At 32.2% G+C, this 8838-nt stretch overlaps 1 pseudogene; it reads right to left on the bottom strand.

Moving 5' to 3' along the window:
• Positions 1–3012: 3012 nt before the first annotated feature.
• LOC122478102 lies at positions 3013–3106 on the bottom strand (annotated as a pseudogene).
• Positions 3107–8838: the final 5732 nt, after the last annotated feature.

Here is an 8838-nt window from a genome sequence, read left to right as displayed (position 1 = left end):
GTACACCATGATCAAGCAGGATTTAACCCTGAGATGGTTCAAGAATACACAAATCAATAAATGTAATATACCACATTAATAGAATTAAGGACAAAAAACATATGATCACCTCAATAGATACAGAAAAAGCATTAGACAAAATACAACATCCTGTCATGAAAAAAAAAACCACTCAACAAATTGGGTATTGAATAAATATACCTCATATATGACAAACCCACAGCTTGTCATATTCAATAGTGATAGTTTGGAACAGTTTCCTCTAAGATTAGGAACAAGACAAACATGCCCACTATCACCACTCCTATTCAACATAGTACTGGAAGTCCTAGCCAGAGCAATCAAACAAACAAAAAATTAGAAAAGAAGAAGTAAGATTATCTTTGCTTCCACATGGCATGGCATTATACATAGGAAACGCAAAAGACTCCACCAAAGAACAATGAGAAATAATCACTGGATTCAGGAAGATTGTAGGATACAAAATCAACATACAAAAACCAGTTGTGTTTCTATGCACTAACAATAAAATATCTGAAAAACGAAAGAAAAAAATTCCATTCTCAATAGCATCAAAAACAATAAAATACTTAAGAAAAACTTCAACCTAAGAGGTAAATATCTATACACTGAAAACTACAAGACTCATAAACAAAATTTTAAAAGACACAAAAAATCGAAAGCTGTTCCAAGTTCATGTATTAGGAAAATTAATATTTTCTTAAATGTAAGCTCTATGCCTAACATGGGGCTTGAACTCACAACCCTGAGATCAAGAGTTGCATGCTCTACTGACTGAGCCAGCCAGGCACCCCAGAAAAATTAATATTGTTACAGTGCCCATGCTACCCAAAGCCATCTAGAGATTTAATGTAATCCCTATTAAGTTCCAATGACATTTTTTACAGAAACAGAAAAAAAATTCTAAAATTTGTATGGGACCACAAATGAATCTGAATAGCCAAAATAATCCTAAGAAAGGGGAATAAAGCTAGAGCCATCACATTTCCTGATTTCAAACTATTACATAGCAATAGTAATCAAACCCATGTGGTATTGGCATAAAAACAGACTCATAGACCAACAGAACAGAACAGAGAGCTCCAAAATAAACCCTCACATACAGGGACAATTAATATTTGACAAGGGACCCAACTAATAATTAACAAAGGAGCCAATATTTCTCCAATAAATGATGTTAGAGAAACTGGATAACCTCACGCAGAAGTAAATTGGACCCCTATCTTATATCATTCACGAAAAATAACTCACGATGTATTAAAGACTTAAGTATAAAACCTGAAACTGTAAAACTCCTAGAAGAAAGCATACAGAAAAAGGCCCTTGACATTGGTCTTGGCAACCAATATTTTTGGATATGACAACAAAAGCAAAGCAACAATAGCTAAAATATGCAGTCATTCTTTATTTTGTATATGTGAACAACAGAAAGCAACTACAAATTTAGAGTGAGAGAATGTACATGTATTTTAAGCAGAAAAAATTAATAAATGAACTTCTAATTTATTGAATTTTTATACACTTCTTTTAGAAAAATAAAACATACCGACTGTAACAAATCAAATAACATAAATAGTATTCCCCTCCCCACCAACCCCATTCCCTGGATACTAAAATGGCAGTATGGTTTCTTCTTCCATACTTTCTTTCCCATATTTTCATTAGACACATTTCAACATACAAACATAAATAAAGGGATTTTTCTGTTATGCCTACTGTTCTTTGCCTAGATTCCTGTCATTGTCTTTTAAATGCTCTCATTGCCTCTAATCTGGCTCTGCTCCCGTTACTTTAAATATAAAGAATGGGAATGCCTGGGTGGCTCAGGTTGTTAATCATCCAACTTCACCTCAGGTTGTGATCTCACCTCAGGTCCTGATCTCACAGGTTCATGACTTCGAGCCCCACATAGGGCTAACAGTTCAGAACCTGGAGCCTGCTTTGGATTCTGTGTCTCCCTCTCTCTGCCCCTCCCCAGGTTATGCTCTCTATCTCTCTCTCTCTCTCAAAAATAAACATTTAAGATTTTTTTTAAATAAATATAAAGAATGAACTTTTTAGCTTAACACCAAGACCCTTAATGATTCAATCTCTGCTTACCGTTCTACTGTCATGTTCTGCCACATATATTTTTGCACCATCCACCTTTATTTGTATTTCTTCAAAAATGTTATTATATGGATTTATTTCTGTATAGTTTTATATATCATATTCCTCTTATTTAAACTATGTTTTCCTTCTTTGTCTAGATCAAAATTACCTTTTATTCAAAACTTATCTTGGGACACCTAGGTGGCTTAGTTGGTTAAGCAACCCACTCTTGGTTTTGACTTAGGTCATAATCTCAGTTTGTGAGTTTGAGCCCCATGTCAGACTCTACACTGATAGCACAAAGCCTGCTTGTGATTCTCTCTCTGCCTCTCCTCCATTTGCTCTCTCCATTAATAAATAAATAAATAAATAAATAAATAAATAAATAAATAAATTTTATCTCAAAATCCAAGAATCATTTCCTGATTCACTCATTGTTTTTCCCATACCATACTTTAGAAAACTTCATACTTTTCACTCCCCCCAATCAAACTCTGGTCAAACCAGCATATTTTTTAAGCTATTATTTTAATTCCAGTTAGCTAATATACAGTGTAATATTAGTTTCAGGTGTAGAATATAGTGATTCAACACTTCATTCAACACCCAGTTCTCATCACAAGTGCATTCCTTAATCCCCATCACCTATTTCACCTATCTTCCCACCCACCTCCCCTTTGGTAACCATCAGTTTATTCTTATAGTTAAGAGTCTGTTTCTTGGTTTGCCTCTCTTTCTCTTATTTTTTTTCTTTTGCTTATTTGTTTTGGTTATTAAATTCCACATATGAATGAAATCATATGGTGTTTGTCTTTCTGTGACTATTTCACTGAATAATGGTATTTGTCTTTCTCTGACTGACTTATTTCTTTCTCTGACTGACTGTCTTTCTCTGACTGACTAAATATTGTGCTTTCTAGGTCCAACCACAGGGGCTATGCTAATCTTCTCTGTATCATTCCAATTTTAGTATATATGCTGCTGAAGCAAGCATAAACCAGTGTATTTTTAAGTCTGATGGCTATATATTCCCATTGCCTCAACCAACACAGCTCTAAGAATGAAACCAGGGACTGAAAATTAGGAGATGCTCACTCTCCTCATGCCTTGGTAATGGATTATTTATGCAGCCAATTGCTTAGATTAGTTTCTTATTCTTTTTATCATTCCAAAGAGTTTGGCTTGCCCAGAAGAAAATAAGAAATCAACAATAAGTCCAATGATTACTAACATTTCACAGTTGAGAAAATTGAATTGCAAAAGGTTAAATTCTTTTCTGAGTTACAAGGCTAGTAAGTGACAGAACCAAAACTTTATCTTTAGGAGGACAATTCCAGAACACATGCTCTAAACCATTATAAGATATATAATGACTTCTACCAAAGATGTATATTTGATTTTGCCAAAGAAAAATGGACAATATACAGACATTACACTGAAAATTCTTAATAAATTTTGTAGCTTCTAAGCTAGGTACGGCTACTAAATACATGCTTGTATATAACTAACTACATATTTCAATAAATTACTTTTATTTTAGCAAATATTTATTTTTGATTATCTATTAAGTATGAGTAATTGTGCTTGTTTAATGTTAATTTAAACCAAATAAATTTAAACTTTGGAATAGTCTAACTTTTTCTAAAAAAAGAAACTCTAAAAATAGGTGAAAGAGTAAACTTCCTAGGGTCAGTGAAAACAACACTGACTTTGATATCACATGGGGTCTAAAACCAGGCTTCTCTGCTTACTAGCTATGTGGCATTGAGTGTGTACACTTAAGTAGGCATCCTTTATCTACTTAAAGTGGCTTCAGCATTTTGTTATAACTTATCCTCATGCATAAAAATTAATGTCATTTACAAATTATCACATTTGGTATTTGACGAATGCTAAGGACCTCTCAATATTACTTAGCTCATGTAAGTTCTATATATGTGGAAAAGAAATTCCATAATATTAAAACAAAATACTGAAAAATGATATAGTCACTTCAGTGGATTTTTACATGATATCAAAAAAAAAGGAAGAAAAAAAGAAAAGAAATCATGCCCATTCTTTTTACTTTTACTCAGTTCTCTATATTAACATAGTCTGTTTACGGCTCCAGTAATCAGCTTGAAGAATATAAATGCTACCGATCAGATAGCTACTTGTTCTGAAGATGGGATTAAAAAAAGGGAGATTGAACGAAATTGGAGCACAAGTAATTTAAAAAAATAAAGATGTCACTGTACATGGCTATCATGAGTTATTAAAAGAAATTGTCATGTTCCCTTCTTTTTATTTCTGTTAGTTTAGATTCTTACTGGAAATGCATAAAAACTATTTTCTTATCACTCTCTGTTTGACTAATGACAAAGAATCAATACTAGGCATTTGCAGCAGAAATAAGTGATTATATCACTTATCTCGCTGTATGAGGGGCCAATGATTAAAAACACACACACACATTGGGCAACTTTGGAATCACCTTTAGATGCTTAAGCATCCAAGATAAAACATACATTATAAATACAGATGGATTTTATGTGTAATATTGGGAACCTCATTACATAGATAAGCTAATACAAACACCTGTACAATGAGCTGTATGAATATTATTCTAAGTATTATGAGAATATTGTGTTCTGACCTTAATGATTAGCAATCATTGGTAGAAAAGATTCCATAAAGAGCAATACTTTAAATATTCAAGGACTGTAGTATTAACTATTTATATCAGTTTTTCAGAAATAGAATTTCTAGAAGCTTATTCCTTTTTAAGTGAAGCAAGATGACTTTGTTTCTTATATGACGGCATAGGCTAAATTAGGAATGTTGGTACATTATATTAGGCAGAAACATTTTTGGTTTCAAGAGAAGATCCAAATAACACTGTGTTGTATAGGAATCTACTTTTCTCAAATAACAAGACATTTCATATTGTTTTCTGAGGAGCTAATTCACTGAGTCAATATAGGCAGGCTGGCATTTCTTTTTATTTTATTTTACTTTATTTTATTTTATTTTATTTTATTTTATTTTATTTTATTTTAGAAAAGGAGAGAGTGCAAGCAGGGGAAAGGGGCAGAAGGAGAGAGAGAAAGAATCTTCAGGAGGCTCCACACTCAGTGCAGATCCTGACCTGGGGCCTCATCCCACGACCCTGGGATCATGATCTAAGCAGGAATCAAGAGTTGGACACTCAACCAACTGAGCCACCCAAGAGCCCCAGGCTGGCATTTCTGTGATTCTATTGCCCTTTCCCACAAGATTGCAGGTTGCCATATCTCCAGGCATCCCATTTATAATCTATCTGCTTATTTTGCCAGAATTCATTACTTGATACTTAGATACAAATTAGACTGAATTAAAAAGTGTTTACCATTTACCTCATATATATTGGAGGTAAGTAGGATATAAAGGTTTGAGAAATGGGCATTAGTGTTACCTGACCTATAGTTTCAGCAACAGAGGTAAAACTTTTTAATGGAGGTCTATATTGCTAAGAGGGATTAAGTTCTATTAGACCTGCTTCTTCAATAGAGTTGATACTATGGATAATAGCAACCATGTTCTCTCATGAAATGACTCAGATACACTGTAAGGGGGATATTGTATTAGAACATTTGCTTCACTCATTGTGGCATTTATTTCTGTTCTTGTGTTTAAACAGAGTTTCAACCAACAGTATGAGATGTTTTACATATAGATAATTACTTTAGAATAGATAAAGCATCTTGTTGTAGACTTAGAAAATTCCTTAGAATTGTTGGAATGTTAGTATTATTTCAATTATAATTGATAAATTAGATGGAACCTCTGAATAGGACAAATCGTTGAAGTTTCAGGAAATTCCTTTTTTTAATTTTAATTTTAATTTTTTAAGTAATATCTACACCCAACATGGGGCTCAAACTCATGATCCTGAGATCGAGTCACATGCTCTACTGACTGAGACAGCCAGGCACCCCTGTTTCAGTAAATTCTTAATAAAAGTACAGACACAAACAGATGAAAATAGATTTTAAATCACAATATGCCATTACTCAAAGAAACTTAAACCATCACTAAGTTTCTTTATGCTTACAAAGAAAGCTATGCATTTAAATCCCCTAAAATGAGGGGTGCCTGGGTGGCTCAGTCAGTTGGGTGGCTGACTTCAGCTCAGGTCATGATCTCATGGATTGTGAGTTTGAGCCCCATGTCAGGTTCTGAGAGCTCAGAACCGGGAGCCCGCTTCAGATCCTTTATCTCCCTTTCTCTCTCTTTGCCCCTTCCCCGCCTGTGCTCTGTCTCTCTGTCTCTCAAAAATGAATAAACATTAAAATTTTTTTATAAAAATATAAAATAAGGAAAAGAAAAGATGAGAAAAGAAAAGAAAAGAAAAGAAAAAGAAAAAAGAAAAGAAAAGAAAGAAAAGAAAAGAAAAGAAAAAAGAAAAAAAAAAGAAAAGAAAAGAAGAAAAGGAAAGGAAAGGAAAGAAAAAAGAAAAGAAAAGAAATACCCTGAGGTGATTTTCAAAACACACTTCAGGTCTCTACTTTTGCCTAGCTGAAACAAAACATCTGGAGTGTGGGGTCAACATATCCTTATTGTCAGCAGGTTACCAGGTGATTTTTTGCATTGGTTTTCAGACTAGCATTTAGTAACAAGTATATGACCTAATGTTGTATACCTTTTAAAAATAGTTTCTATTATTTTAGTATAGTAAACTGCAAATAAGAGTAATGAACAATTACTAAGAAGAGTGTAAGTGAGCCTCATTAATAAAGTTGATTTGAAATGAAATAAAGCAAAAAATTTATTCTGGGAGGTTTGGGTCTCCAAAGATTTCAAGATACATGATCTGATATACACTTGTAATACTTAAGAGGAAAAATAGTAAAAGAAAGAGAATTGTACTAACAGTCTAGAAAGCTTTGATTTCCAATTCATTGAAATTCAATTAGGCACTTGTCTGAGAAGAAATTTCAGTTCAAGATCCTCGAAAAGTTCAAGTTCTCCTTGAGATTCAGGGCCACACAGCTGTTATCAGACAGCTGAGCTTGCTGATGGGTTAATTAATCACATCAGACCAACTGGAAGGCAACAGTTTCAAATTACTCAATGGAGTGTTGTCACTGCCAATGATTTCTTATTCTATATCTTGATGGAGGAGTTTATCATTAATGAACAAGTGGACTCCAAAACTTGGTTAAGAGTTCTCTTAGGGACAAAAAGGTTTAAACTTCCTCCCCAAATTTCTAAATTCTCCTTAGTAAGATGGCATGAAACACAGAACTATGTTAGGAATGAGAAACATATAATAACAATTGAAAATATATAATGCATTTTTAAGTTCTCTAGATTAAAATAATTATAATAATAATAATTTTAAAATGACAAAATATATATAAATATTGGATTATTTTTCAGTGGCTTCCTCCCTTACAATTTACTGTTTTTCTTATATAGATAAGTCTCTCTTTTAGCTAGACATTTTTATAACTTGCCCTATTATTCTACTTATTACAATATAGAGTATTCTAATATTTCAATAGACTTCACTTTACCTTGTACTTTGTGTAATAGTTTCAACATCTCAACAAATGTGAAAATAAACCTTCAATATTTAATAAACTGGCACAGTGATTAGGCCACTCTTCATCTTTTCATGTTGCCAAGTATAAATGCTAGCTACAAAGCACCAAAATATATTGTTGTTTCAAATTATATAATAATATTAATATTGACAATACTGATAGTAATGTTTAAAACTTGACAAGCTGGGTAGTGGACTAACATATTTGTTACTTTCCGATCTATTTTAGGCTCCACGCGAGTCATCAGATATTTCAAGTATTGTTTTAATTTTTCATTCAATAAAAATTGAATATATGTATGTACATTATTTATTATTATAAAGTTTTTTAAATTTTTCTAATACCTAACATAAGACAATAACAGTAATAAAAATAAACATGGCAAAATTTGCCACTATTTAGATTATGTTCTGTGTATACCAGGTACTGTACCTTGTCAAATTGTAACATGGATTCAAACAGACCTAGTTTTGGTCTGTTTTTTACCTTGAGAATGTTCTTGATTCTTTAAGCCTCAGTATCCTCATCCGTAATACAAGAATAATAAACATAACTGTCTCATAAGTTTGTGATGAATAAATGTAAAAAAAATTTTAAATGCAGAGTAAAAGCTCAGTATAAGGCAGATTGTATGATGATTATGGAGATGCTTAGCAACTTATTGATTCTGCTTCTTTCTTTTAATTTTTTACCTGTTAATTAATCTTTGAGTCTTTGTTATTTAGCACAGGGCCTGCAACATTATAATTACTCAAAAATATTAGTTAAATTGAACACAGACTATATCAATGTATGGTCAGAGAGTATCTAAATGGATTGTTCCTTTTAATAAAAAGCCAATATTTTTATTTTATAATATTGATATTTTCTAATAATTATTTCACTTCCCAATTCATTTATTTTCAAGTTAGATGCTAACTTCTTTGAGTTTGCTTTATTGTACCAGTCCTTTATACAGTATATTTTATGTTTCAATATTTATTTTATTTAACCTATGAAATACATCAATTGATTCCTTATATTTCCAATCTGTTTTCCCCTTATAATTGATTTTGTAGGCAAAAGGATTATAATATATTCAAACAAATCATATACTCTATTAACAAATAAAGGAAACACAGTAACAAAGAACACATGAAAAATTGCATTTTGTATCTAT

This window comes from Prionailurus bengalensis, chromosome X (assembly GCF_016509475.1).
Source record: "Prionailurus bengalensis isolate Pbe53 chromosome X, Fcat_Pben_1.1_paternal_pri, whole genome shotgun sequence".
Taxonomy (NCBI): domain Eukaryota; kingdom Metazoa; phylum Chordata; class Mammalia; order Carnivora; family Felidae; genus Prionailurus; species Prionailurus bengalensis.
Note: the sequence above shows the minus strand (reverse complement) of the source record. Positions and strands in the feature narration are given on the sequence as shown.